This window comes from Perissodus microlepis, chromosome 20 (genome assembly GCF_051167445.1).
Source record: "Perissodus microlepis isolate ML-2025 ecotype Zambia chromosome 20, ASM5116744v1, whole genome shotgun sequence".
Lineage (NCBI taxonomy): Eukaryota > Metazoa > Chordata > Actinopteri > Cichliformes > Cichlidae > Perissodus > Perissodus microlepis.
In genome coordinates this window covers 15,276,983-15,283,143 of record NC_140480.1, presented here as the reverse complement: position 1 = coordinate 15,283,143, position 6,161 = coordinate 15,276,983, and the positions used below count along the sequence as shown (strand labels likewise).

The window sequence follows — 6,161 nt, the reverse complement described above, 5'->3', positions numbered from 1 at the left end:
TTGTTTAAACAAAATCAAGCAGGTGCATAAATTTAAGCACCACAAAAAAAGAAATGAAATAAATATTTAGTGTATATCAATGTGTGTGTCTCCTATATGATATATGTAACTGACATTTTTTATTGTAACAGTGATTTATACAGGAAAATAATGACTATTAATAAGGTTGCCCAAACTTTTGCATCCCACTTTATATAGGAACATAGTGAAGACCAATTATTGAAGAGAATAAAGAGAGGTCAGTTTATTTTGGAGTAGAGCTCCATTTATTAAGAAAATTTTAAAAAGGCAGGAACACTCTTTAGAGGTTTGTGGGTGGCTCTTAAAAGAGCTGTTGTGGGGAAGTCACTCAGACTTCAAACAGGCTATTCTTTTGGCTGCCAAGACACTGTTCCCTCCGCCGAGAAGTGGGCCATGAATTTCTCCCTCACTAGGACAGCCTCTCTGGAGGAGTTGTTTGCTGCTACACAACCCAGGCCTTGCAACAGCTCCATCACAGCAGGTGCCACACCCGTCACAGCAGGTGTCCCTCTCTCCTCCAAACAGCGCAGAAAATTGTGGAGAACACACGTTGCCTTCACACACTTCTCCGCAATTTCAGGACGGAGCTCCATGGAGCGCCGATACAACCTCCACTGTAGGTAGAGGCTTGTCAGGAGGCAGATAGAGAGGCCTAGCCTGAAAAGCCTGACCAAAGGTGGAGTTGGCCAGAATACCACCATCGCTGGTCCTCCCATACCCCCCAACATCAATAACGCAGAAGCGATACCCTGCATCCACAACCACAAGGAGAACAATGGAAAAAGTTCCCTTGTAGTTGTGGAACATGGATCCTGAGTTGGGGGTGCCTTCGTCTGGACGTGCTTCCCATCCAGAGCTCCACAGTAGAGAGGGAAGTTCCAGCGCCCCAGGAATCCCTCTGCGATGGACCGCCAGTCTCCAGTTGAAGGCACAGCCATGAAATCATCCACTAGACAGTCCCAAATGGCTGTCGCTACCTGGGGGATGATCTGGCTCACCGTGGACACACCAGCTCTAAAATTGAACGCGATGGTCCTAAAGAAGTCCCTGGTGGCAAGGAACCTGGACAAAATTGTTTGAAATTAGTATTATGTGTTACTGCAGTTACAAAATACATTATTCAAATTCCAAAACACTTTTGTGATGTCAGATTTAAATTACAAAAATCTTATATAAAACATTTTGTAGCCATGCTATCATTGCAAACACTGATAACAGCATAAATCGAATTACATGAGACCTTTTGAGTATCACTAGAAATATTATAAACAGTCGTCTCCATACCACAGTTTGCTATCAGTAAACACTGACGGCATTCACTGATAGCATACCACATCCATGTTATCAGTGTATAAACGGATAGTTTAGCATATATTAGCACAGGTATCAATAAAGGGCTACCGTATTAAACACTTTTACTAACCTCAGGCAGATGGACAGGCACTCAGGATTGAGCGCCTATAGTTGGTGTGTAGGTGGGCGATGCTGGGACCGACGTGGGACAGCAGGTCCTCAAACTGAGCAACTGAAAGATGGTGGTACTGCTGAAAGCGGCCGTCATCCAGACGCAGCTCCTGGAGCAAATGGTGAAACTCACCAAACTGCTCACGCCTCTGCAGGACCTGATGGACCCAGGTACGGCGAGGACGTCCTTTACGCCGCTGCTCTGCTCTCCACAGTAAATATAGAAGGGAGATTCTCTCTTCAAGTGCTAGCTCGACAGCTGCCATCTTGCAAAGATATCGTCTGGCATAACTTCCTCCCACATTCCTCCCACATTTCTGGTTCATGACGCGCGATTAATTCGCGTTGGACACGCGTCAAGTTGCGAATTTGCACGCGTCAAGTTAGGGGCGTCTGGCGCGTTTTTGGTCGCGTCTATCGCGTTCGGTGTGAACACACAGTTAGGCTGTCTGATCGCTCTAGAGGGCAGGCTGCTGGAGCAAGGACAGATTGGCAACACTGAATGAAAAGAAAAGCGAGTCAAGTAAACACAATTAGCAGATTTCATGAAGTTTGTTTTTAAAAATTAGACTGCTTCCTTTCTGCTTGTGCTGGTTCTGTGCTGGACTTTATTTTGGGTGAAGCTCACACAGGGCAACTGACGAGGTGAAGTGATGATCAAGTGTTACTCAAGGGTAATGTGAGTTTACCACATACAGATTAACTTGTGCCACAAAGTCTGGAAGAATATGTCCAAATTGAAATTGTCTGACAGAAAATTAATGCAAACAAACCACAGAAAAGTGACATCATTTCTGTAAGAGCAGCACAGTTGGCAGATTAGGACACAATGACTCCTTATAGCCCTTTCTGTTTTTTGTAACACAGCTTAAGAGTTGATTACTTATTATTTTGGACGTGTGGTTTAATTTATTACTGGTTTATTGAATTTTTTTTGTGATTTATAATGTACATACTGCTGACCAAAAGTTAACTTACTGTAAACCTATATACAGGCAGCTATTACTGAATTGACCATTTTATGCTTCAAACACAGGCAGCTGTTCCAGCAAAAGCAGATGTGATGTAGAAAGGCAGTGGAGCGGCTGCATATTGCTAATACAAGCAATGTGATCTACCTTTGTTAGATCACATTTATGAATGTACTTCTCTTTTTTTTTTTTATAAAATGTTATAAAAACATAAAACCAGTTATAATCAAGTAGAGTGAGTGGAAAGACACAACACCTTTACACATGAAGAAATATGTTTCACAACTATTGATTTTTATTCATTTGAACTTCATTAGACATAACTCATTCAGGACAGTTTACTTAACATAAGTTGAACACATACAGTAGCTGGTATGTCGTCTCAGTTGTCAAAACATCTAATCCTGGAAATTTTGTGGAAGTTTTCCAGAGTCATTGATGCACGGAAAAGTTCTCTGCCGGTTTCTGCATCCCAAGGGGATTCTGTGAATTTCCCTTTGGACCTGAAAACTCCAGCAAGGATAAGAACCCCAAAGTAGACCTGTAGATCAGTTTGGTCCATCTCCTTCCACCTCTCTCCAAAAACACGCCTTCCTTCTAGCGGGAGGGGAAGAAAACACTATCAGCAACACCATCTAAAAAACTGTGAACACAAGTAGCGTCCAGCCAAATGTACACTATCTAAAAAAAAAAAAAGAGTAAAAAGAACCTTTTTCTTCTTTACTAAGAGTTTTCCAAATAGTAAATATTGTATTAGTTTTATTGTTTTTAAAGTAACTAAGGCCAACGATAATTTACAAATCATCACTGCTTTCAGTTTTATTTGATTTATGTTTTCTGACCAGAGTTCAGATGTTGCTTTGTGATCTTACCTGAGCTATTTTGTCTCCTAACACCTGCTGCTGCTGAACAATCTGTTCCTTGAGACTGCTGATCTCCAATTTGAGACTACTGATCTCCGATTACAGCTCATTGTGGGAATTCAGCTCTGAAAGGACAAGTGACAGTGACACCTCTCATCAGTTAGCGACGAGAGAGGAGTCAAGAATAAATGACCGCGGAACCCACAGACAGTCCTCGGGGCCATACCCATACCCTTCCCAGTCCACCAGGTACTGCCACACCCGCCCGCGCCGACACGCCTCCACAATCCGACTGACTGCATAGGCGGGATGACCATCAACGAGCCGGGCAAGAGGAGGGAGTGCGGAAGGAGGACACAGAGGACTGTGTCGAACCGATTTGACTTGTGAGACGTGGAACGTGGGATGTATGCACCAGGAGTCAGGAAGCTTAAGACGAACAGCTGCCGGATTGATGACAGCCTCGATTTCATACGAAGTGCGGAGCCAATTTGTGGGATGCCACTCACAGCGGGATGTTTTTAGGAGCCAGCCACACCTTTTGGCCGGGCCGATATGCAAGGGCGGGGGTCAGGTGGCGGTTCGCATGGCACAGTTCGCATAGCACGCCTGTCGCCTGTCGTTCCTTGGCGGACCCTGCGCCAAATCTGTTGGCAGCGCCGGAGATGATGCGGTGCAGAAGGGATTGGGACACAGCCTATATCTGTTGCCTTGGGGAACAGCCTAGCCAGGCCAGAGCCAGTTGTTCACCTGAAGAGGACAGGAAGATTTTTTTTACTTGTGTGATAAATAACCCGCAGGGACGGCATTCAAAGACAAACATATATGATGAATAGAATACAGATGGGTTTGCATTCCTTTTTAGATTAAATAAATACACTAATTGCCGATAAATGACGCCATCTGCTCAGCAGCTTTAAATCTGATTTTTCCTGCATGAAAACGAAGGTTAGTAGAACTTGACTGTGGTTAGGACATAACTGCTTTCAGAGCTGCAAATTTCCTCAGGCCATGCTACAAGCTTTCCTTTTTTTCCCTCCAAACCCTGTTGTGAAATTCACAAAGCCACAGCTGTGAATAGGGTGAGAAACAATGACAGACTTGGGCCTGAGGAGAGGAAAAAAAGAGGGTGGGGGTGGATGTCTGCTGCCACACATAATAAATTCAAACAGCTCCAATAGCCCTCAAAGTGCAAGCGTTTTGCCTGTCAACGGTACCTTGTGGATGCTGATCTTTTCAATATCCTTCTTTCACTCCTCAAGCTCTGCGGTCAGCGCCTTCACCTTCTCCTCTTGCTCCTCCTGCTGAACCAGCAGTTGCTCAAACTCAGTCTCTCTTCCACTGCACACAGATTGAGAGAGAGACAGTCCTGGCAATGGAGGAGCCACTCCACCGTGAGCTGAGCAAGTCGCAAGAGCTTCAGCAGAACTGGGTCCATGGGGGTCAGGCACCGCTGGCATTGCTCCCCCTTCAAGCTGCCGTAGGTCACCATGCTTATGTGCTCCTGAAGGGCATCGACGTCCAGCTGGCTCGCTATTAAGCCTACATCGATTATTAAGTCTACAATGACAGACTTGGGCCTGAGGAGAGGAAAAAAGAGGGTGGGGGTGGATGTCTGCTGCCACACATATATTAATATTGTTATAATATTGCTGGATGGAGTTGTGCCTGTTGCGGATGCTGTGTGCCTGTCTGGGATTGTCAAAAGATTGAGTGGGTGGGTTTCACTTGCACAGGCTCTGTTGTGAAATGGCTGAAACACAGAGGAGAGAAAGGGATGGAGTCACATTAGCATAAAATGCAAAGACTAAAAGAGAGAAAGAAAGACAGAGTGACATCAAGAAGCATCTGCTTCAGCAAGGTAACGCAGCAGAGCACAGATTCCACCATTTCCCGCTCAGCCTCCGTCTACCTATGTTGCTACTGCTGTCCTCACACAGCTGATCGCCCTTACCATCTTCGAATAAACAGAGCGAAGAGCGTCTGGCTCCATCCCTGTTGCCTTGGAGACAGCGTGGGGAGACCCTGGGGAGAGAAACGTTATCAAAACAGCGACCAACAAAACGTGTCCACACAGTTCACAGTGCGCTGTAACCAGCAGTACATATCAGCTTATTCTGTACAACAAAATCTCCTCACTCACCTCCGCTGAGAAACAGAATAAAAGGCGAGCTAACGTACCTGCGGAGGAGCACGAGGGAGGTTTGGGAAAACGTTTTCCATGCTAACAGCAAATACCATTAATCTGTATTAGTGATAAGATTTCCGGCTCTTTTTAGAGAACCGGCTCTTTCGGCTCGGCTCACTTTCGGCTCCGAACCGGCTCTTCAGGTTGTTTTGTTGCTTTAATTAATTTATTATTAACAATAATATAAAATTATGCACAAAAGGAATTACTAATGTAAAAAAAAAGTGGTTTTATTTATATATGTTTATATATAAATATATACAGTGGCCCCTAGACACAAAGAACATACAAACTCCAAAACACATTTCTAGCGTTAACTGAATTTCCAAAACAGAGCTACCTAGATCACTTAAATTACACAATTGAAAGCATATGTGTATTGTTTGTGTATTTATACACAAGCACTCATATATATTCAAATAATTTAAAAAAATGTTCATTTACTTGTTACTACCACACACCAAATCCGGTCGTTGGTACTTGCTGGCTTGTGTAGCCACTAGGTAACAAAAGCACAACACTGTGCCTAGCATTCTGGAGCACTTCTGTTGTCTTTTGTACGTGTTTTGGAGTTTTTATGTCTTTTGAAGTTTGTACGTGCTGCTTTGTCTCTAGGGGCCACCATAAATATACTTTTATTTATTCACTCCACAT

At 44.1% G+C, this 6,161-nt stretch overlaps 1 long non-coding RNA gene and 1 pseudogene across 3 annotated transcripts; both read right to left on the bottom strand.

Moving 5' to 3' along the window:
* Positions 1–384: 384 nt before the first annotated feature.
* Positions 385–1,848, bottom strand: LOC146364304 (uncharacterized; annotated as a pseudogene). The gene is made up of 2 exons (XR_014798831.1): positions 1,445–1,848; positions 385–1,083 (listed from the first exon to the last, which is right to left on the bottom strand). The product of XR_014798831.1 is annotated as an uncharacterized LOC146364304 (transcript).
* Positions 1,849–2,729: 881 nt separating this feature from the next.
* Positions 2,730–5,600, bottom strand: LOC146364303 (uncharacterized). Of its 2 annotated transcripts, XR_014798954.1 has the most exons (5): positions 5,501–5,600; positions 5,274–5,344; positions 4,537–5,072; positions 3,329–4,069; positions 2,730–3,053 (listed from the first exon to the last, which is right to left on the bottom strand). It is a non-coding gene; the product is annotated as an uncharacterized LOC146364303 (long non-coding RNA). The 2 variants fall into 2 exon arrangements; XR_014798953.1 differs by lacking the exon at positions 5,501–5,600 and having other exon boundaries at positions 5,274–5,429.
* Between the last annotated feature and the right edge of the window lie 561 nt (positions 5,601–6,161).